Source organism: Ailuropoda melanoleuca, chromosome 14 (assembly GCF_002007445.2).
Source record: "Ailuropoda melanoleuca isolate Jingjing chromosome 14, ASM200744v2, whole genome shotgun sequence".
Taxonomy (NCBI): Eukaryota; Metazoa; Chordata; class Mammalia; order Carnivora; family Ursidae; genus Ailuropoda; species Ailuropoda melanoleuca.
The window spans coordinates 54,297,687-54,322,744 of record NC_048231.1 but is presented as its reverse complement, the minus strand read 5'-3'; the positions used below and the strand labels follow the sequence as shown (position 1 = coordinate 54,322,744).

The 25,058-nt window shown below is 36.8% G+C and overlaps 1 protein-coding gene across 3 annotated transcripts in view; it reads right to left on the bottom strand.

Moving 5' to 3' along the window:
* Positions 1-25,058, bottom strand: part of DLGAP1 (DLG associated protein 1) — an 859,965-nt gene that overhangs the window by 712,535 nt on the left and 122,372 nt on the right. The gene's annotated exons all lie outside the window — the stretch shown is intronic.

The following is a 25,058-nucleotide window of genomic DNA, read 5'->3' as shown; positions in this document are numbered from 1 at the left end:
AGGTCACACTGAGTCCATAATGGCATATGCTTTATATATATGCTGTCTCACCTGAGCCAAACAATTTTCTAAGTACTGTTGTTGTCCCAACTTTACAAATGATAAAGTCTTGTTCAGACAGGTTCAATATTCTCTGCATCGAAAAGTTGGTAATTTGAAGTACATAACCATCTCTAGCCTTTCTGACAACAAAGCCCATGTTTTTAATTACTTCACAATAATACCTACCACTTTCAATACTGAAAAAAACAAAAAACAAAAATGTACAATAGAGGGACGCCTGGGTGGTTCAGTTGGTTAAGTGTCCGACTCTTGATTTCAGCTCAGGTCATGATCTCAGGGTCATGGGATCAAGCCCTCAGTCGGGCTCCATGCTCAGCAGAGAGTCAGCTTGAGACTTCCTCTCTCCCTCTGCCCCTTCCCATGCCCCGATCCCCAGCTCCCTGCACTCGGTCTCACTGGAGCTCGCTCCTTCTCAAAAAAAAAAAAAAATTAAAAAAATACAATAGAAATAAGACAGCGTGTGGAAACTGGGAGGGGAGTACAGGAAAACTTGTCATGACTACTGTTTATTTGTCAGAGGAATTTTAGGTTTTGTTTTGGGGGAAGTTATTGAGTACAATGATATCAGACTCATTAGTGTGCCACTTCTGAAACACCATGGAGAGTGTCGAAAAGAGGAGTGAGGAGAGAAGAGCAACAAGATTTTGAATCTGGAAAACGGATGGATGATGGGTGACAGCATTATCAGATTGGAGGAAGGTTACTGCCTCAACTCCCTGTGAAGAAAGCTTAGTGGTGGCACACCGGGGGCTCAGTCAGTTAAGTGTCCAGCTCTTGGTTTCGGCTCAGGTCATGATCTCAGGGCCTTGGGATGGAGGCCCACCTCAGGCTCCACCCTCAGTGGGAGTCTACTTAAGATTCCCTCTCTCCCTCTGCCCCTCCCTCCACTCGTAATCTCTCAAATATACAATCTTAAAAAAAAAAAAAAAAAGAAAGAAAGAAAGTTTAGTGGCACATTGATTCACATGTCAGTTCAAGCCAGGTTCCTAGGAGAGTGAGCTACGAGTAGGGTGATTGACAGAAAGCCTATGTAGGAAGCAGGGACACCAACAGTTGTTTTCCTTTCAAACAATCAGGCTACTGTCACTTCAAAAATTTTGATGTAATATTAGAAGCATATTTTAATAAGAGAGAGAGAAGATGGGGGTGGTGCAGAGGAGAGGCGAGGAGGAGGGGAAAATGGAAGCCTTATAAAACTGTTTGGCTTTAAGTTATTTCCTTGAATAGCTTTGAAAAAATTAAATACTAAATGTAAAGTGTACTATCACTTATTGCATTTTTATAATTATTTTATAATGTTTCCCAAACGATAGAGGAATAAGGGATTTGACTATTTTTAGTTGTTTAATTTACTGAAATTCTCTTCTCAGCCTCTTTTGGGGATTTGGTATGTTAGTTTCAAATTACATGTTACTATAAAACCTAGGATGTGAGTTATGTACCTGAAGGCAGTTTAAATAATTTACGTGAGAATTTGTTACGTCTGTTAAATTTTATTCCAGAGAAACAGATTATTTATGTTCTTAGGTTATAGGCAAAGGATACTTTAGAGAATGAGGGAGGTTTTTGTTTGTTTTTCTCTTGCAATAACTTGTAATTTTAATTTGAAAAGGCATACCAGATGACTTCATAATAGAATCACAAGAAATGCAAATACAGAGCCATTTCAGTGCTAATAAGTAAAACCACCCAAATTAATAAATTGGGAATTTTAGATTTGATGCAGGGAGCCTTTCTCTGAGCACCAAACAGCTTTCAGAATGTGTCCGGGTTGTCGTGGAAAGAATGCATCCCTAAAGACAAACTTAATACAACAGAATTGAATCTCCATGTTGCAGAGTAAAGAGACACAAGTGTTTGAAATATTCCAGATGTCCCCCCCCCACCAGCTGGGATACCCACTGTCAGGTGGCAAACTCCTACTCCTCTTTCATGTCACTTCAAGGACAGACTTTCCAGTCTGCAAGAGCCGCTCTGCAATGCCATCTCTGATTTCCACCTTTGAAACGCTTCAGTGCGTTCATTTGGTAAACACGTTTCCTCATACACACATGCGCTCAAAGAGCCATCATGTAAGTCTTGCTAAATACTACACAATATCCTAGATACTTTACATATTTTTTAAAAAATTATGTATAACAGTCCTCTAGTAAATTATTACCTGCTTACAGAAAAGAAAACTAAGGCTTGGAGAAATAATGTGCCCAGTCACAGAAGTAGAGAATTGGTGGAACCAGGCTCGAGAGCCAGCGCTCTCTGCACTCTGGCTCGTCACTACTCTGCACACCAGTCGTGAACTTGAGGGTTTCCTTTCTGCCAGCCTGTACTGCATGTTAAACACCTGCCGTCCCGTTAGGACCTTTGCACAAATTGATGACCAAGGCACCGGTACTCTTTACATACGCACATCAGGAAACTGAGCTTATAGAGACTAGGTAACTTGAGGAAGGTGACCCATCTGACAAGTGGCCAAGAGGGCATGTGCCCTCCAGACTATCCTGTTCTGAGCCCGAGTTCCTCTCTGCTGTGCTGTGGCCTGCACTCCGGCTTTAAATTGCTCGTTGACTAAACATCTACAGCCATATCACGGTATCCTATAGCTGTGCGCTGATTTCCACTGAGTACTTAGTAAATACCAATTTATTTGAAACCACATAAGAAGTAGCTAATAAATATACCCAAAGCATGAAATAATGATTAAAATGACTCTATCTGCTCTGTAAAGGAATTCACAGACTGTAAGCTATAATAGTTACCTCCAGTGTTGTTTTCAATTTTATGGAAGATAAATCAAACTAGAAAACCCTAAGTAAAAAGAGGATAATCTATTTTTCTGCCCTATGTATAACTTTAAGCATCTTACTCTTTTTTTCAGGTTCGGGAAAATCATAAAACCTTTCCATCAGATGAACAAAAATGTAGGGAGCAACCTTGAGAGTGCTCAACAAAAAAATTACAAAAGGAAGATCAGGTGTGTTCGCAAATTAAAAGGCTTAAATTTGTACAAATAGTAATAGATGTACTACTGAAACTCCAGTAAGAAAGAAAAAAGCAGAACAGTTAAGGGACAACTTCCATTTCTCTGTGAAAAGCGTGCAGCAAACCCAATTAACCGAACACAAAGCCCCAGGCCAAGGAGCTGCTATCACACTCTTCGCCAAATAAAATGAACTTCACATTTTAAAGCTCCAACTAAGCTAAAATAAGTGGTTAAACAATAAGACATGTGAAAGCGAAGACTTTTAATGATATAGAAGCCAAAAGAACAAGTGTAATTGCTTCATTCATGAGCAAGTGAATCGAAAAGTAAACACCTCCCAATCGTTACAACTAAGTCCTATAAATACATGTGATGCCAAGTGAAATAAAATAATGCAGAAACATTCCACAAACTATGGACATGCACAGCGATCAGGTTAAACATAGGGAGCCAAGAAGGCAACATACATGGTTTCATTCTCAATTCAGGACTTGGTGACCAGTATGCTCTCTGAGGACAGCATTCACTGAGAATGTGGTTTACTCAGCACTGTGCTTTGAGCCCTCAAGGGGAAAGGTACAGCACAACCATAGACCTTTATGGGCCTTGATATCACTTAGGGAAATGAAAATAGTGTCCACAGGAAGAATACTAAAAATATGGGAGAAGATAAGCCAGCGCTGAATTTTGTGGGTCAGAGGAGAAGCGTTTCAAAATGCTTAGGTAGGTGTCAAAAGCAAGAGGGGACGAGAGAATTTGCAATGAGGTTTGCAGGTCTGATGGAATTTGAAAAAGTCTAAGAGCAGGCATGGACAAGTGGGTGAACTCTAAAAGGTTGAGAGTCAGACTGAACTGCGCACTTGATTCTAAAAGTTAGCCTCTGACTTCTCCAAAACTTGAATCACAGAATTGAGAGACACCAGGAGAAATTAAACAGTTTCGGTTGACCTCATTTTTATTTCCTCACCCAAAGTCTTCAAGATTAGCGGAGAAGGGAAGATAATTATTAAAGCCAAGGAGGCAACACGTCAGAAAAATCAACATCTTTGGCTCACGAGGAATGAGGGCCCATTCTCATTCCAGAACGTTCTTACTTTTATGACCAAGGGCAACTTATTTGGCATTTCTAGACCTCTAGGTAAGTTTTCTTATCAGCAAGTTGGGGGCAATAAGACTCCATTCATAGCCTTATTTGAAAATGAAATTTTTACAGTAACGTTTAGCTCCTTTCTTCTCATGCCACTTCTCAAAGTCTAGAGAAGGAGGACCTGAGTATTGGCTCTGACATAGGAGTGGTTTCTTAGACATTTGTCAGATACGTGAAAGGGTTTTGTTTTTCTTTCTTTCCTCTCCAAGCTACACTTGAGGGCTAAATATTTTGTGATGTATTTTCATTTGTTGTAATCTATTAAATGACAGGAGAAATGGGAAAATATCAGTTGAGGCATTTTGCTGTCCTTGTTAGAGTCCCCAGGTCCCTGTTCTCACTTGTGAGACGCCTCGCTACAAGTCCACACCAGGTCTGGTCTTCCTAGAGTCAACTGCTCCAGTGGGAATTGGTGGTTCTCCTTCAGGACATACTCTTCATTTCCTTGGCTGTCATTTGGTTTTTTTAATTGCATTCAGTGATACACTTTTTTGTTTGTTTTCATTCTCTAACACTGCTGTGTGTGTTCATGTTTATGAGTACGCATGTGTGTGCCCAGTTAATTTGGTGTTTTTGAAGTTGAAAATCTACAAGCAAGTTTCATCTGCCATCTTACCCAGGAAAGTTACCATCTCATTCTTTGTGATCAGTTCATCTGTCACATCTTCAAGGCTTCCCCAAGCCGTTCCGCTCCTCCAATTAGACTAGATGTCCCCGTTATGTGACTTCCTAATACTTTGAACACACCTTTAGTGTTGTGTTTCCCCTAGCATAGTGTTGTTATAGTCATTCCTGCACTAGGCTGTGAGTTCTCTGAGGGCAGGAACCATCTGATTCTCATCTTTGTATCCTGGGTTTAGTTGTCTGGCATGTAATGAGGCCACACTCAGTAGATAAGGGCACGAGATACTTATCCGGAAGCCACGCAAATGTCACCCTTTGCATTAGCATTTAAATGGTAAATATTATTCCATGTATCAAAGCAAAAGGTTTCATTCATTCTTGCTTCAATGTTTCTGCAACTTAGTCTCCAAAGTAAGACAGTGGCTCCCTGTCCCAGTTCTTTATTCATGTAAGCTTTCTCCAGTCCTCTGCCCTACAAACCATCTTAGCAATTCTCTCTTGGGTTCCATTCTTTCTAGTTCTTTACTTAGTTCATTAAATGCACATTTACCCTACCCTTGCACATAAACAATGCTGACTTATTTCTTCCTTTAAAGTTTAAGTCTAAAGAGAAAAACAACTCAAAAAATTCTCAGCATTAAACAAAGGAAGCCTAGGTGTGATTCAAGTACAATTCCAGTGCATCAGGCCCAAGGATCCTATTTAATAAGGAAGTGTTCTCCCTATGGGTAAAATCCATCTGTAGGAGCACTCCTGGGTACTAACTTGAGCAGAACTATTCAGCATTTTATTGCATACAGCTAAAATTTGACAAAGGCAAAATCTTTTTACCCTCTAATTCATAAAACCTCCTAATTTACACATCAGCCACACTTTTTTGGAGTGCCCACTGGGATAATTATAATGGTTGTTTCACTTCTGTCTACTTTATTTAGATAATAAGCCCAAAAGGCCAGGGATGTCTTTGCAATTTCTATCTATAGCACTGAATACAATATGTATGAACAACGTTTGTGAAATATTAATACTAGGTTTTAATGTCTTTTTGTAACAAGTCCTTAGAATAGTCTAGGGGCTACATTAGAGTCAAGTTCTGTTTATTTTCTTCTTGAGATTTCTATATTGATTCCAACAGGAGAAATAATAGGCCATTGGTGTATCATTTAGAATTTTCTCTTCTCGAACATTTTTAGCAGTATATGACTGGTACTTAATTCTACATTTGAATCCTCTATATGGCTTTCCTCTTGATCCAATGCCAGTAATTTCATAAAAAATTTTTTCTAAGGGATAGCTCAGTAGTGAGAGTATTATTTGTACTTATACATTGTCAGGTATTGTTTTAAGCAATATACATACAAAAAAAATCAAGACGTATTTTAAAATCTGTTCAGTATCTCAGAGCTGAAGATGGAAATCTAGGATTTGAACACATTGATTCCAGTGTGTTGGGTCTTAGCCACTACTTCCTACATCAAGTTTATCCTATGAGGAGATAATTCAATTCTGAAAAATGGAGTTAAATCATAAAATTCCTGACAAAAACTATTAAACTTAATTGTAGTATTTATAGGCTTAGATTTATCTACCAGTTTTATTTCACCACTGTTTATTACTAATCCCCTACTTAATCTTATAATATAATAAATTCCATACCAACATACAGAATTTGGCCATTTTTAAAAATTTTTATTGACACATAAATGCTTTTAAAATACAATAATACCCTTGGAAAACTTGTTTAGGAAAAAATAAAAAGAATTTATTAACTAAATCTCCATAGCTACATCTTGGTATTAACCAGACAAGCATGCACAAACTCATTTCAGCTTTGCTTTTCCACATTTTACTTCACTTTCTTCCTAGACTTTTAAAGGCTATTAAACAATGACCCACTTATTCTTCAGCTGAAGAATTACGCTTGTAATGTTTTCTGTATATTGTATTCAGTCATCCAGTGTCTAATTGTTGATTACAATGTTCATGGTGCTTAGCATACATCGGTAAAGGGAAACAGCTTCCACGTGGAGCTTACACTCTAGTATCAGAAGACAGACAACAAACAATAGATGTAATGAATAAGTAACTTTTCTAGTAGGTTGGAAAGTGACATGTGCTATGGAATAAAGAAAAAAAAAAAAAAAGACTGGGTTCGTTGATAGACTGTATTGGGTGGTGAGAGTTGATGTAAGCTGGACCATTGAAGAGGGAGGCCCGAGCAGGTATCTTTGAGAAAGATGACTTGAAGGAGGAGGAGTCAGCCATGCGGTAGTGGTGGGGGGAGTGCATCCTGGTCAGTCAGGGATATTTTTGTTACTTAAAACTGATTGTGCAATCTTTTCCTGTTAGAGAAAATTTCAACTGTAAAAAAACTAGATTGATCATTCAACTGCCCAGGATGGTAATCATTTCTCTTCTGCAAATGGACTCTGGCTAGTAGCATATCTGAGGTAAGAATTCACCAGGCTTCCCTTCTGAACCAAAAGAGGTAATCAATTAGGAACTGTGAGAGCAAGAAGACAGCCAGCACGTGGGCTCCTGCATTGATGGCATCTACTATTAAAATCAATTGAACAAGAAGAGCTAACAAGTGGAACTTCACCAAAGGTTAGGCCTTACAAATGGCTAGAGAGCATGCTCCAGGGACACGCAGTAGAGCAAGTAAAAGCAAAGAAGTGACTAGAACTTGCCAGGAGCGGTATTCAACAAGACTTCCATGATGGACAAAGTGGGTCTGTTAGAGAAATGCAGTTGAGAAGAGGTTCTCCTGGATGGAGAACCACCCTCCCCCACCATGGGGCCAGAGATCAAGATAGTAGTTTCAGAAGCCAGCTCCTAAATTTGTATTATTTCTCAACTCAAATTATTACTGCCTCAAAGAAGACTTTCCAAATCTCCTACTACATAAACTTGCCTGGCTTTACAATCTCATACGACGTCTAGAACTGTAATGGAATTAGTAGTTATGTAATAATGATTTACAGCATATGTCTCCTTCTAAGAAAAAGCTTCATTTGGGCCAAGAACCAGGTTTGTTGGACTTATTTCCCATTGCTTCTCCAGCACCTAGCCCAATATCTGGATAAAACAAGCAATACCATAAATGTTCCTCAAATGAGTAAATGAGGACATCCACAAAACAGAGCCTCAGAGTGATTATGACATAAGATGTAGCCAATTATTTTAGTAGGATGTACATAGGAGCATGGTCAAGAGAAAAAATAAAACAGGTGGAATGCTAGCTGGCAAGAGATAACAAAAGACCAGAAGTCTGTAGAAATAAAGAAAATGTACTGATTTGAATAATTGAAAACATTGTTATTCCTCCATGGTTTACAGAGGGACAATATAGGAAACACTGATCTGAAGAACAGTGTCTGTATTTTATTCCCAAAAATTAAATTTGGGTAATTAAATTAAAATGTATTCTCTGTGTTGTTTAAATATTATCCATAATAGAGGTATTAACTTAATTTGAGGGAGGGCTTAGGAGCCCCAAACCTGGAATCAAAATGTTAGGATGGCCTCCCTGTTCTGTCTGTTAGATGGACAAGTCACTCAATTTCAACGTCCTCATCTGCAAAATGGGGATAGTAATGAGAATGTAGTTGTATTACATATGTGAAGTGCTTACAGTAGTACACGGCATGAGGTAAGCTGGGGATACGTTATCATTACTTTTGTTGTTATCTATATACTTTTAATAATATAGACTCTACAGACTACCGTGTTACTTTCTAGACATTTCATAATGAATTAAAAGTTTCCTTCCCCCAACGAACTTCCCTGGTACCTGGCAATTCTCTTTCTCCTTTTAATGAGCTTTTGATAGATCTTTTTTACAGGCACTTTATAACATTTCCTCAAATTCCTCATCTAAGTAGACAAAGGAAAAGTTATAATTTTCTGGTATTATGCATTGAATACTATTACTGTGCTTGTAATCACCAAATTAATTGTAATTATACCTTTTAAATCAACCTGACAATCAATTAATTTTAAATTGAAGTGACTTTCAAAGTTAAACTAATGAAACTGAATTCAGCCCTGTTACCAGATATTGAGGAAAAAGGAATAAAAACACACAAACCTTTTAAATATAACTCTTAAATACTCACAGCGTCTCTAATATTTACATGGCAGATCATCCTAATTTTTTTCTACTCTGAAGTAGGAATGAATGAAGCAGCACAATATTAAGCACATGGTAACTGATCAATAAATATTGATTGAATAATCGGCTGAACTGATGATATTTCCTATGTGATAGGCTAAGCATCTCACAGAATGATTGGGATCTGTCACTTCTAACCATATTACCAATAACTGTACCATAGGTACTTGGCATAAAAATGGAAGGAAAAATGTAGAACTGATACAAGAAAAAAATTAAATTTTTTTCCATCGCTATTTGGGATTTCTTTTTTCTGCTAGTTGAAAATATGATTGATTAAAGGGAAATCAGAAGAAGCACATTTCCTGTGCCTAAATGAATCCATCATACTGATAGTCTCATCTCAATATTTTTCATCAAGTTTGGGCGGCCAATGTTCATTTGTCTACGTATTATATAGTGCTGTGCACTCTGAAAGCGGTAAGAATAACAATCTCACGTGAATATCATAATAAATAACTCTGTAGTATTTAAGCCCTATATTGGATATAAAAATATGTCAAGTACTATGTACTACACACAGGTGTAGGACACAGAAAAGCATCACCTCTGGCCTCGACTCACTTCCTATGGTAAAGTGCTATTACAGGGTGGATGGGGAAGAGAGGAATCAGGCAGGGTTGGGGGCGGGGGGCACAGATCTAAGTTGCAACTTTGTTTCAACTGCCGACTCTGCCACGGTCCTCCTCGGGGACATCCTAGAAACCGCACTTCTCTCCCCGGCTACCACTGTGCCCCAGAGCACTGTGGACTCGCAGAGGGATCTCCAAGCACAAGTGACAATGATGACAGAGCCCAGTGATGAATGGTGTCAGCCTCCTCGCGGTCCTCTGCCACTGCTCTCTGTCTGTGTGGCTGCAGCAAGGACTCAAGGCATTCGAGCTCTCAAGTTCTGGCTCTCCTCTGTGCCCCAGTTATGATTAAATGATCACCATCAACCTTTTCTGAGCCCTGTTGGTTGGTTACCCTGTGCCACAATTTGGTCCTTAGATCTGTGACTCCCCACGCCCCATGCCCATATCCCTGGTGAATTTCCAGTTTATTTCAGACAGGGGTCTTGTTTATTGCCACCACCCCCTTTTAGGGATTCAGTGGGTTTAAAAAATTGTAGAGGGGGCGGGGGAGGGACATTTTCTACTACCAATCCCTCTCTTACCCTACTGATCTCACTGTATGCTCTACACCCAGGCCTACTGGCCAGGTCCACACTGATATACCCGACAGGAGATAGCCAAAGTGGAGAGGACACTTGCCTATTTTGAAATCTGGTCAGGTTTTACTGTTTCTATGCAAAATTTGAAAGAGCATAGGAAATAAAGGTAAGTCCTCACACTTTTCTGTTTCACACACATGGTCAGAGTCAGACTGTGGAGCTGAGGTTCCTTGCTGCTTTGCTCTACCACCTGTTAGGACGCCCGCTCCTGACTTGCTGTTGGATCTCTGTCACTGACACATTCACCTGCTTCACAATCTTCAGCTGGTACCATCTTTTCTGAATCATAGCGTCTGCTCGCTGGGCTTATCACCATGTTCCCGCTGCTCTAATAACATTGGACAGGCCATGCCCGACTGTAACATCCCACAGAAACAGACCTATTAGGACTTTAAAATGATCACCGTATATTTTTTGAAGATACCATGGCATATAATTACCTTTGAAAATGTACTCAATGGAGTTTCCTATATACTCTAACAATAAAGGAGTCTATTTCTCGCTCTATTTTATGCTCCTGAAGTTGAGATCAAAAGAATTGGAGGGAAAATATGTTTTCCAGGGCTCCGAGGTATTTCATAAATAATTCTTTCACTGTACTCACGGATACTAAAAAACCGGCAAGTTAACAAGCTCCGCCAAAGTGAGTTGTATACTCCCTGCTCACCCATGATTTTGTTTCTCTTTAAGCATCACTCTCTTTTTCCCTCTAGAGTCTCAAGCACAGATAGAGGATGGAGGGGAAGGAGCCAAAGACTAATTAGAATTTGATCCCGCAAATGATCATACACAAATTTTAACAGCGATTGCAGTTGCAAACATATAGAACAGTGACTAAGACATATAAAAAGAATTAACAGTTGTCTTTTTAAAAGGAATAGGTCTCTGTTTATGAGAAAGTGGTATTACAAAGAAAAGACCTCATTAAAAAGAAGAACTGTACCAGCATCCTGACACGGCAAATGGCTCACATACCTCCCAGGATTCTTTTTATTCCAAACATCATTAAAGCAACATCTCTCTTATGGTTTTGCCATTCTTCCTTTGAAGGAAAATTCAGGCCATTTCTATTGCTTCACACAGCAAAATTTCCAAATCTTTATGCAGAATAAGAGTTATTAAGATATGAACTGTTGCACCATAGAACTGCGCTGTGTGAAAGACAGGAGGAAATCTGAAAGTCGTTAACGTACTCAAATCAAGCCCAATTCAAGTGCAGGCAAAACTTAAAACAATGCATTAAGCCAATTCTCAGTGAGAGTCCTCGCTTACACAGAATACGGTTGTTTTCCAAGATTATCAGAATATACTCACCAAGGCTTTCGTGTAGAGTTCCATCTTGAGGCAAAGAAAACTGGGAAGAGCAAGGTCTCTTTTGTTTTTCAAAATGTCATTTTCAATTTGTAAGTTCATTAAGAATGGCCATCTTAAGTCACTATATCTCAATAATAAAAAATTTCAGTTTATTTACCTGCCTAAATAAGGACATTATGCTATAATCGTTTATACTTAGGTCTTAAAATGTCTTATGTTTATTATTAATATCCAAAGTACTTTACAGAGCTACTGATTAACATAGAATTTTTCATCAAGATATATCCAAGAGGTTTTTTTTTGTTTTTTAACAAATTCCTAGCATCTGTTTGTTTTACTAATAGTTATCTCTGTTATAAAAGTTTAAAGTTCTAAATGCGTCATCTGTGGAACAGCAAAGAACAGTAACAGTGTTTGCTATTACATAGACCTTAATGCTTTTCTGTGTTTTTTCTCAACATGGTGCTGTATCATCTTAAATTCTTTTCTTCTGTGTAATCAAATTTAACCATTTGGTGGGTATATAATTTTTCTACATGACAAATGTTAAGAATGTGATGACTAAAAAGACAGAGTAGTGCACTGTCCTGTTTGGAAACCAAAACGAATGAACCTAGCGCATGAAACAAGCCCTACTATGGGTGCGTTAATAAATCACATGGAAAGTCCCAAGCGGAGAAATTCATTTTACCTCTTATTGGTAGTTACCATAGAGTATATTACAGAAATGTGGAAATACTTCAACGAAGTCTGAAGATTTTGAGAGACATCAACAGGAACACAAGGTAAGGAAAGACATTTTGAAAAGGCTCAAATCTACTTGGGTGCACTCGGGGTGTGGCATGTCAAGGGACAGGATTAAAATGAGAAGAACAAGTTGATAAGCCAGGAGATTGCTTGGCCCTCTGTGCCCTTAAATCCCCATCTGATTTACATACTGTAGACAGTAGCCACTGAAAGTTTCCAAGTAGGAAAATCACATTTGAACCTTAGGACTTGGTGGCAGTTGGAGAAACTTGCAGCATTTCCCACTCATCCATTTGTATCTTTACCTTCTTCCCCTCCAATTTTCAGGCCAATCCATCCACCCTGATCAGGTCTCAGCCTGTGAATCCCCAGAGGGAACTTGACCCAACCCTTCCATCTCTTCTCCCTCTACTTTCAACCTTGTCTTTGCCATTAACATTTCCTGGTAAGAATGTCATTATCAAGTATTAATTCAATTCCAGAAGAAACACTTTCAAAAAAAATAATGGAGCACAGTAGAAAGCCCTGGGGGCATTTCCCCGCTGAACACAGCATGCTTTGAAAAGAGGCAGTTATGGGAAAGAGTGAGGTAATGTATTACTGCTCGTCGTATTTCCAGTGTTTGTCTCTCCCACAATTTTAGAGCTGCATGCATCATTTTAGCTGATGGCCTAGCGGTAGTAACCATAACAACTTCCAAATATGGAAGATGATGCCAATTTGATGAACTCTTTCTTTCTAGATGCGTTCACGCTGAACAGGTAAGCTGGACCTACTTTTTAAAGGTTTGAGTTAAATATATGTATTCTTTTATTATAGCTCAATAAATGATAAATTCTGTCACAGTCTAGAGAATCTTATAATTCTTTTGTTCTCTTGAACACACCCCCACAGTACATTCTGACTCTCTTCTTAGCCAAAGCAGTAGCAAAACAGAGTAGGAGGCAAATACATAACGCCAGCAGGAGAGCTGTCAAACGTGGGACTTCATAATCAATGGGTCTAAGTCCCCTCCATTTTCTCTCCTGTAAACACCATCAACAGCTATGATTTTAATTCATTGTTGCCCTTATTTATAATGAATTAAAGTTGCCCATTCCAAGCTTTAAGAAAAAAAATCTGTAGTGGAAACCCTAACTTTACACACACACACACACACACACACACAAACAATACTACTCAAAAAAACCAAACACCTAAGATTGAAATAGAAGACCGATGACAGAAGTAACTGTTGATTCTCAGATGTCTAAAAGAAGTGAAAGTTACCAAGACCATTCCTTTCCTTGTATCTATTACGTATTATGAAATTAATGAAGTCTTTTTGAGTGCTAACATTACAATAACCTTTATAACACTTTTAATCCAGAACTTCAAGATGGAAAAGTAGCTATTTTTGAAAAAGCAGCACTAGATACAATTAAAAAACAAGGTTACTAACTTTGTCATCATTCATAAAAGAAAAATATTTTAAAAAACAATGTCATCAATGCCTTTTCCTCATCTCAGTTTGAGGACCACGCAGTTGAATACAGAAATCATTTTCAAGAGGCAGAATCGATTCTTCATATTGTCAGCATTTATATTTACTATAAACTTATAGAAGATAAATATTAACATAAAATAAGTTGGTGGAAATAATTTACACAGGATCAATCTGTGTTAGCCATAAGAAATGTTACATACTGTAAGATAAGAAAAACTATGGCAAAACATTCAGCAGCTCTAAGTCTGGCGATGGGGGTAATTTGTCAGTGATCTTTTAATTATGGTGAGTAACAGCAGGGCTGCTTTGTATGGTGTTGAGAGTTTATCACTAGCAACTTCCAAGTTAAAGTAGCCCTCACCCCGCAGATCATACTCACTTTAAAATCAGACTCTAAGAAAGGACACTAATGATTTCCGAATTTGATAGCATCCATTTGAACACAGAGCACAGCTTTTGAGCACTTCAAGAAAAGCTAGAGCAGAACAATGGGTCATCTGGGGAAAATATTAAAATAGGTCAGTTCAATAATTGGAAATAATGAGAATTCGAAAACTGCTACAAGAACACTTGATATTTTATCAGTTAGGACTGCTCTTGATTCTAGGTATTATGTAGTAAAATGAGATGGCAGGGAATTAAATATACTCTGAAGCACTTTTTCATGAATGTTTTATGCAAGAAAACCAAAGTTTTTTTTGCCATTCTATTTGTCCAGTGTTTTTCACTCTTCAAAGTTTTAGGTAATCAAAAACTTTAAAATTCTGGAATTTTGATTCAATCTAGAAATCCAGTAATAGAAATTACTCAAGATTGTAAATATGAATCATTTTTATGTCCTCTGTAGAAAAACAAATATTTCTATCTGTGCCTCACTGAAATATAAGCCACATATAATGACACCATGCACAACTTAGTATTTGTAAATTATATGCCCTCATATAAACACCACTTAGATCAGGACATAGAATATTCTTTACACCCCAGAAAGTTCCCTTGTGCCCATGGTAGTTGACACTCCCACTCCACTCCCAGTTGCTAAAAACCATTGTTCTGCTTTCTGTCACTGTTAGCTTACTTTTCTCAGAATTTTCTATCAGTAGAATCATACGGTATGCGACGTTGTGTGTTTGGCTTCTTCCACTTTGAAAATGATGTTGAGATGTATCCAAGTTGTATGAATTAATCTCTTCCTTTATAAAAGCTGATAGCATTCCATTCTATCCCTATTCTACAGTTTGTTTACTTCTCCACCAGTTGATGGACACTCGAAGGTATTTCCAGTATAAAGCTTCCAAGAACATTTGAAACCAAGTCTTTGTGTAAACTTGTGTGTTCATTTCTTTTGGAGAGATACCTAGTGCTGGGGTCGTGAGCCACAAGGAAAGTGCTTGCTTTACTTGATAAGAAAATGTTTCACAAAGCAGCTGTACTGCTGTGCATTTCTGCTTGCAATGTATGAGATCTCCAGTTGTCCCACATCCTTGCCAGCATATGTTATTGTCAGGCTTTTATTTTACTCATCCCACTGGGTGTGATTTCATTTGTGATTTTCATTTACATATATCTAAAGATGTTGAGCATCTATTCATGAGCTCATTTGCATTCCTTATACATTCTATGGTAAAACATCTAGTCAAATATTTAGGTTAAATTGTAGAGTCCTTATATCTATTAAGCACAATTTTCAGCATCGGTTTTACAGATGTTTTCCCAGTCTGTGGTTTGTCTAATTTTCTAAAGTGTCTATTTTGAAGAGCAATATATCAATTTTAAAAACTCCAATTAATCATTTTCCTTTTATGACAAATTCTTTTTGCCTCTTTCAGGCAAAAAGAATCTTTCTTGTACATACTATAGTTTATAATTTATAGATCTATAATCCAGATTGAATTAGTTTTCTTTACAGGTGATATAATTATTGTTTTTTTTTATAAGGATATGCAATTATTCCAGCATCATTTATTGAAAAAAGTAGCATTTCTGTATCAAATTACTTTGGCTCCTTTATCAAAAGTCAATGCACCATATTCATGGACTTTTTTTTTTCATTGCCCTATATAAATATACTTACTTGCCCACCACCCTGTCCTAATGTATTATAATTTTCAAATATAGTATATGGTAAGAGTTGAAATCAAATACTGTCAGCTTTTCTACTTTTTCTTTAAAACTTGTTTTAATTATGCTTTTCCTTTGATCTCTCATTGGTTTTAGAATCACCTGGTCAATCTACTACGATGTTTTATGGGATTTCTTCTGATTACATTGAAACTATGGATCACTTTGGAGATTACTAAACCAATATTAATATTTTATTATCTGTGAACAGAGACTACCTCTCCATTTACTTCTTTTAAAAATTCCTGGTTGTGTTTTATATATTCAATATCTAAAGGCTGAAAACTATTGTGCTCAATTTATTCCCAAGTATTTAATGTTTTTATGCTATTATAAATTATAGTTTTTAAATTTTCAATTTCGAATTGTTGGTATAGAGAAATACAATTTGTTTTTGTGTTTCCTGAAAACTTGAATTTCTAAATTTTTTTTGCACATTCCTAGAGATTCCTACAAAGAACATTGAATCACCTCTGATTAAAACAGATTCACTTCCTTTTCAAACCATGCCTTTTTTTCCCCCCGCTTTATTGCACTGACAAGGTCCTTAATTAAAATATTGAGTAATGGTGAGATTAGACATCTATGCCTTGTTTCTGATGTTAGAAAGTATTATTTTTCCCTGTTAAATCTGACATGAACCACGAGCTTTCTGGGAATGTCATTTTTCAGGCTGAAGAGGTTCCCTTGTATTTGCTTCGACTTTTTATGGGTTTTCTTAAACACTTCAGAGCAAATTAATTTTCTTGTGATGAGAACTTTTAAGATCTATTCTCTTAGCAACTTTCATTTTTTAAAATTTTATTTTATTATGTTATGTTAGTCACCATACAGTATATCATTAGGTTTTGATATAGTGTTCTATGATTCAATGTTTGCAACTTCCAAATACGCAGAATATGATTAACCATAGGCACCATGCTATACATTATATCTCCATTACATCCCCACGACTTATTTTAATAGAAAGTTTGTACCTTTTGGCCCTGTTCACACATTTCATCTGCCCTTATACCCCTCTTTCTGAAACCCTCAAATAGAAGTGAGATTCTTGAACCAATTTGTTTTTAGTAGTATTAGAATCTCAATCCACCTACTGCATTAAATACGTCATTTGTGTTCAATTTTCAATTATTGGTCAAAATCAAACACTACTGAGCTTTTAAAATTCCTCATGGAATTCTTTACTGGTCCTTTGATTTTTCCCAAAGACTTGGAGTATCACTAGGACTACTGCAAATTTCCCATAATTTAGACAAAGTGAAAACTCAAAGGAACACGCTTTTTTCAAAAAGCATTCCTAAGATCCTGACTCAGAGGCAGGTGTGAAAGGGAGAAATGGTCTATTAATGGTTGTAATTGCTGTAGTTTCAAACTTCTTCCCACCCTGCCCTAAGGAAATGGAAAACCTCTGCACTCTCTCGCATACTGTATTCCTATAGAGTTGATCCATTTGTGGAATGCAGTTTGAAGTTCATCTGTATGACCCGAGGCTGTAAAGACACATCTCTAAACTCAGACTAGGGCCTTTTTGCAAACACTTTTGCACAGGAAGTCAAGAAGCTTCCTGCCATCATCACAGCAGGACTCCTTGGCCACATACAGTAACAGAGAGATGCTTTTGCAGCAACAAATCAGGCCCAGAAATCAAAGGAAATCCACAAGTTTCAAGTTGCTCAGTCAAGAACTTGTGTTATCCCATTTCTTCTGCTCGACTTGATGAAAATGGCATTAATGCGCTAACACTAAAAATGTCAATTGATACTTAAGTGAATTTAATATCTTCATCTGACAACCTAGGTATTCAGTTAGAAATTATTGTGTTTCATAAATGGGTAGTGCTGATTGAGGGATTCAAAGAACATGTTTTTTTGTTTGTTTGTTGTTTAATGAGAGGATGTGGTCAATTATAAAAATGACCACAAAGTCCTCCCCCCCGACCCCGTGTTAATAGTGACAGTACAGATCATCCCAACAAAAAGTCAGTGGCTTTGGCCAATGCAACATTAGCAATAAGTGATGTCAAAAAAGTATTGAAGAATGCTTACACAGTGGAGTTTTTTTTCCCCCCCAATGGATGCTTTTAATACCGGATATCTATGAGAAATGGCAGAGGTCATCTTGCTAGAGATGAGAAGCACATGGTCCAAACTACCAGCCAACTGCCAGATCTGTTAGTGAGGTGGTCCAGGACTAGCAGCTCCCAGCTGACTCTCAAACTGATCTCAAATCCAAGAGCTAACCTAAGAGATCAGCTGAACCTCACTCAGACCAGCAGAATTTGGAGTTACATAAATGGCTGTATTCAGCCGTTTGATTTGGGGTGGTTTATTAAACATCAGGGGTTAACTGATACATGATGGGAAAGTAATGTGTCTTTTAAAACAGTTTCATAGGAAAGCAGGGTAACGTGGATAAATATCATTAAGCTTAGATTATCAGAATTTGCCAGCAGAGAAACTTTTATTAAGTTGGCAGAAGCTGAGGAGTTTAGTTTCAAGCTTGACTTTAGAAAATAAAAGTAAATAAAATTCGGGTAAATGTAGGTGAGCAGAAAGAACTTTGTAGATGAGAATATTAATTTCAGCACAACTAGAAGGACAAAAGGAAAATGGGACTTAAGAGCAAATTCTTACATTTCAGTCAATTTGACAGAATATGTGAAATATCATACCTCTAACTAGTTTACTGGCTTTACCTTCAACCCAGGCCATTTGAGGTGACAGACGCAGAAGCAAATCCAAAATACTCTGATGTTCCTGTCCCTTAAATTGTCCATTATGCCTCTAGGTTTAAGACCAGGTTAAAAGAAGAGCTGAATTGGGTTCAGGTATTTAAATGAGGCCTAAGAAATGTGTTTTTGGAAATGCAAGCATTTGTTTTCATTAAAATAATCTCTATAGTCATGTAAGTCAGTTTTTATCTTACTAAGTTTACAAAAAGGAAACAAGTTTATTTTAAAAACTTGCCATTACTCTTTCCTTACCTTTTCTATCTCATGGCGCAAGAAATCTCATTGTTCTCCATTTGAAACAATAAGCCTGTAATTTCACTTTTATATCCAGGATCAGATTGTGCCAACTTGAGAATTGTTGTAACTAATTACTAATCATGATGTGTCTTATCAAAATGGTCATAATGTATCTTGTTAACAGTTCTGTATATGAGCTACAATTTCAATTAATGTGTTTCTCATCTCTACTGAATTTACAAAGTGCCATTTCACTCTCGCTCCCCCTGCAGATCACTGTCAAAGGACCTTGCAAGGAAGCCTATTTGCAATTTCAGTCTATTTCAGTTTTACTATGGGGTTCATAGAGCTGTGCTCACTTTATGGGACTTCCGTTGGGGAATATTTGCACTTGCATTGAATGATGCCTGTCTTCGTGGGTTTGTAAACTCCTTGAGCACAAAGACCAAATATCTTTAGACTTACCCATTTATTCTCAGCATGGATCTCAGTGTCTGGCATCTAGCATGCACTGAACCAATATTTGTTGAAAGGATGAATTAATGAAGAGATCTCTCTTTTGCATGCATGAGGTCTCAGTTTAAACGCTAAAAATGCAAACTGCTGAGGTGAATTTATTCCAGGGAGATGCAACAGCTGAGGGCCCAAACATGAAAAAAGCTTCATAGAATCAAGAACCAGAAAGACCAGGTGGAACCAAAGCTGGGTGGTCCACAAGGTGAGATGGGTTTCAAGAGGGAGTTAGGACATCAATCCTACAGGACCTTTTAGGTCCTGGTAAGAGTTTGGAGTTCATTGGAAATGTAATGGGAGAGACTGCAAGGTTTATAGAGGGTTTGGTATGATATAATGCATGCGAAGATCACCCTTGCTGCTGCACAGGCAATGGAGTCAAGGTAGGCAGGGGTGAGAGTAGGGGAGAAGTCAGGAACTCTACAGTAGTGAAGATTTTGATCTCTTTAGGTTCATGCTGTAGATATGGAGAAAAGTGGATCAATGTGTGATATTTTCTTGAGAAGCATTAGGATACGTTTGGCAGATGAAAGAGGAATTGAGCTATTTCCCTGGTTTCTGTCCTGAGCACCTGAGTGTATGATGTTCCATTCACAGGCACACAAAGTCTATAAACGGGATCGGGGTGCATTAGAGGAGGAGAGGAGAAAACACAATCATGTGGAAATTTTTAAGTGAAGCATTAAAATTAAAAAAGATGGAAATTCGATATCCCATGGAGGCACTAATAAAAGGAAAGCCAGAATAGCTTTATTAAAGTCAAATAAGATTTTAGAACAAGGAATATAACCAGGGAAAAAAGAGACATTTCATAATGATGAAGAGGTCAAGTCATCGATCCTTAGTGGATCTGTACATATTAACTGAGCCTCATACCACAAGAAACAAAATTTATTAGAACCAAAAAGAAAAATGGACAAGTCCACAACTATAGTCAAGAAATACAGCTTACAGGGGGAAAGGGATGCTTCTTATAAATTATCTTTCCTAATCACACTTACTAATGAATTCACTCCAATTTATATTATGGAATATACATAATTCTAGCTGACTTCATCAGAGCTGTTAAAATTATAGAGTCTTAATCATTCCTTGCATGAAATTTCTCTGACACCAGTGCCAAGGATCTCCAAATCTTCATGACTCAATAATCCAATAGGGGTTTATTATTTAACAAAAATAAAATATTGAATGTCACTATTGAGTATTTACTCTGAAGGCACATGTTCTGTCAATGAAAAAGCAAATTTGCATGCTAAGTGAATGGAGACGTGCTTTGACATAGTAAATACTATAACTGATCACAAGCCCACTAAAAATGCTTAACTTTGGAATTTTTTGAATTAAAAGATTTGAAAGACTTTTACATTTAAAATTCTTACATTAAAAGTTTCCATGTTACACCAGTGGCAATAGCAGCATTTATGTGTACCATTTTTATAGAGCGTTAAAATTCTAGAACACTTCCAAACATTATCTCATTCAATTCCCACAACTCAGTGAAGTTTATTTTTCCTTAAAGCAAGCAAACAAACAAACAAAATACTAAATCTCAAGATACCAAGAAAGTGGCCAAATTCACAGTAAGTTAAGTTACCCGGTCTTCTGACTTTATGTCCACTGCTCTTTCTTTCACACAAACTTAGCTTTAGTGCAAATAAAAAGAGATAGAAGGTATTTGTGTACCTACTTTACTCTTTGTCTGACAACCATCCTTACTTTTTAATTATACTGTCAGATCTTCAATATACCCATGTAGATCTTAGTATATTTGCCAAGAAACAGACTAAACATTTTGCTGTTCCTAGACAAAATTGACTTTTATTACCAAAAAAAAAAAAAAAAAGGAAAAGGAAAATTCACTAGACTACAATCTTCTTGAAATCGTATTACAGAAGTGAGCCTAAATAAGATTATGTATGAAATGACTCTTTCAGAAAAATCTCTAGAATATTGAAGACAAGTGGAGTTTCAATACTATTTAAGAGCTAAGGTGCATCTAAATGTGTCATAAATATAATTTAGTTAATTCCAGACTTGTATGAAATTCTATGCTCTTCCCTGTCAATTCATACCAAGAATTATGAATTATTGCTATTATCCATATATTTTCAGGATGAGGATATGCCAATAACATAAGGAAAATGTGCATAAGAGAAGTATCAGTTTTCTTATAAAGTAGAAATAAGATTAAACAAGAATGTACACTAAGTACAAATAATGTATTATATATTTTGAAAAACAAAAGATGTCTTAAGTACTAAGAGCTTTTTGTCACTGCAGATTTCCCAAACAACTTAAACAAGACAATTGTATTATCATTGAATGCTGCAGTAAATAATATCAAATATGATTAGGAATTGACTTAATGAAAGGTCATAGCAATTAAAGTTGGCATTAAATTTCTATTAACCACTAATAACAACTGAATGTTTAGTTTCCTTCAGAGCATTGGAGAACAGAATTTTTCTTCTCAGGACTGTCCTGGAATACATTAGATGTATGTAATCAGATACTTGAAGTTTCCCCTTATGCCTTCACCATTCTACAAATCTACCCCTGAGTTCTACTCCTGCCCAAGAATCAAACAGTCTTCAGAAACTATAAGAAATAGATCAGACCATCCAGAAGCTTTTAAAAAGTGGTATTGATGTTCTTGACGTTACATATTTCTGTCAGAGAAACAGACTTTAGGTCCTAACTTTGAAGGCAACTTTTTCTCAAAGAGTCTTTGACAGAATAGTAAAGTGGAAAACATGATAAAGTGGAAGGTAGTTCTGAATTTAAATGGATTTGGATTAGTCTCTATGCCCACTCCAACTGTGCCTCTGTGCATTTCTTGGGGGTAAAACTTTGAGCAAGTTCCTTAATTCCTTGATCTTCATTTTATCCATAAATAAGACATGAATACCTGGACTCATCTCACAAGGTCATCTCCAGAACTTGAGCAGATAAAATTCTTAGCATGTGGAGAACAATAAATATTACTTCCCTTCCCCATTCCATAGATCTTAAAAAGCCACAAAATGAAGTATCTGGTAACACACAGTATTCCAAAAGCCCTCATCTCCTCTGAGCACCTACTTTGGCAGTGGAGTGTTTCCAGTAACATGGAGTATTTATTTCTAGTAACACTGAGGTCACCTAAAACAGAGCCCCTGAACTTGATAATGCTTGGATTCTGATGATAGGCAATGGGATTTCTGGGTTTGTTATTTATATTTTTGCACTATACAAGATTATGTTCAAGGATTATAAATAGAAAAATGCATTTAATATTTGGATAAACACTCTCAAAGATCTTATGTTTTAAATATTAAAGAAATATTTTATACCACTAAGGCTAAATGGTTTTATACTTTTGCTTTCTCTTCACTCATAGTTTCTAACTTATATAAAATGACATAAGTACTTTTTATTCTGCTAGATATGATAAGTGTAAAGTAAAAAAAAAAAGTTACAAAATCTGTTCTAAGGTCTAATATTGCCTTGTTGTCCTCTCTGAAAGACCTTATGGCATACATAGTTGTAAATGCTTTAGCAAAATAAATTATACTGTTCTTATAAAAAAAAAATCTGGCTTAAGCCCTGATCATATAAAAAGGTAGATTAGATATAATAATTTACTTTTTTGGTTAATCCTATATATGCCATAAATCTTTATATGCATATTGAAAGATCTATTTTTTATTCTTGCTAGCTCATACAATTAACTTATTTTAAAACATCTTGGAAAAAAAACAAAAATGAAGAAAATCAAATGGATAGAAAATCTAAAAAAGTTTTCATTTTCTTGTCTTCAGCAATTCATAAAGAGCATCATCATCAACCCTAGAGCACAGTTTCCCGTGGTCGGTATCAGGTCCCAACATGAGACAGAGCCGACGTTTTCCACTTCCTAAGTCTCACTGGTTGTTTGAAACCCAGGACTGTACTGTGGTGAATACTATCTGAGTCAGAATTGAGCATTAAGATTGGATTATGGAAAAAAGATTGGATTATGGAATCAAGTACAAAGCACTCTCAGCCCTAGAGATAAGACTGCAGTTAGAAGTTAGAAGTTTCGGTGCAATAGGTAGTAGAAAGTCATGGTATCCTGATTACCTAGTATTTTATAATTTCACAAATTCAATAGGTTGGGTCAGCAGTTTAAAGAGCAAAAAGTTATGGGTGAAACGGCCGAACTCGGATATTAAGAATCATCAAAGTGTGAAGCAATTTAAAATAGAAGTTAATGTAGTTTCCTCTGGAAAGAATCAAGTTTGGGAATTTTAAAAGTGGTTGTCCTTGGAGGTAATTTAGTAACATCATGAAATAAGATTTGCATTTAAACTAAATTTATATATTTTATGGGTGTAAAATGATGAACATAATGAATCATGTTCAAGATTTAAACCATGACCTGAGAATTTGCATATATTAATATTTTATTAGAGATTCTGCAGAACATCCTGCTTCAAGGTCCACCAATTAAAATGGCAATCGTGGCAACAGTGGCAATTGCACCAGAGGTAGATAAGAATATTTAGAGTAAAGAATTTAGAGTAAAGAATTTAGAATTAGGAAGAATAATTACAATACTAACAGTAGTAGTATTAGTAATAGCTCACATGCATTGGGTATTTCTCTATCATACACTAGGTCTTATTTAATACTCACAAAACATTATTGTAGATAGATATTCTCTTGTTCTCATTTCAAAGATGAAAAGATTTGGAAGGTAATTGACCCAATGTCAAGATGCTACCAAGTGGCAGATTTGAAATCATAAAGTTTAAAGTACCAAGAACCTTCAGAAATATAATACATACCAGATTTTTTTTAAAGTTTCTACTCTTGAAAAATATAGTAATATCTTCCCGTGGTCAACTAGGTAAGTCTAAGGAAAATTTAAGGTAGGAGAAATTACAGATTTCTGAAAACAGTATTAAAATCAGGGACTAGTGAATCTACAAAAACCTTTATAAATGTTTGCACAATCACTTCAGTATAGTCATTGACTGAACACTTCATGTTTAAATCCAGTACTAAGCACTCTTTGTAGATTAGCTCTTTCAGTTTTTACAACTGCTCCTGAAGTCATGGCCAAAAGGTGGCACAGTCCGAGTTTAAACCACAGATACCAATCTGTTCCTAAAGCCCATGTTCTCTGCCACAATGCTATGATCAAGGGGCATTTATATGCCTTCAGTCTACCCAGTTTCCATTTACCAGGTTTTGTTCACTAGGAAATTTTGGGGATATCCCTTCCCTACATTGCTCACAAGATACTCGAAAATTTGTCACAGGTTGAAGGTGAACATGCATTCCAAGGGATCTAGGCTCCCAACGAAATACACAGCATCTTTCCATTTATGTCCAAGAGGTTCTGACTCACCTGGAATCTCAGGTATGTGAAATGCGGAATAACTAGCATGCTTGAGAAGCAAAACCTTTGGATGGCCTGTATTTCTCAACATCTGTCCACCCAAGATAAGTTCATGTCATGGCCACAGCACTGGTTTCATCACTTAGCTTGTGTCCGCATGGCAGCTACCCGAGCGTACTTCTAAGAGACGGCGCATCACCTTTGCTCCTTTAATTCCTCACCACCACCTCCCCTGCTCCAGGATTGCCTGCAGTAACTGCTTCAATTCTGCCATCTGATTCGATTTTACTGTCTTTTTTCAATCCCAGTTCTGTTTTGCTAATTAATCCCAAGCAGA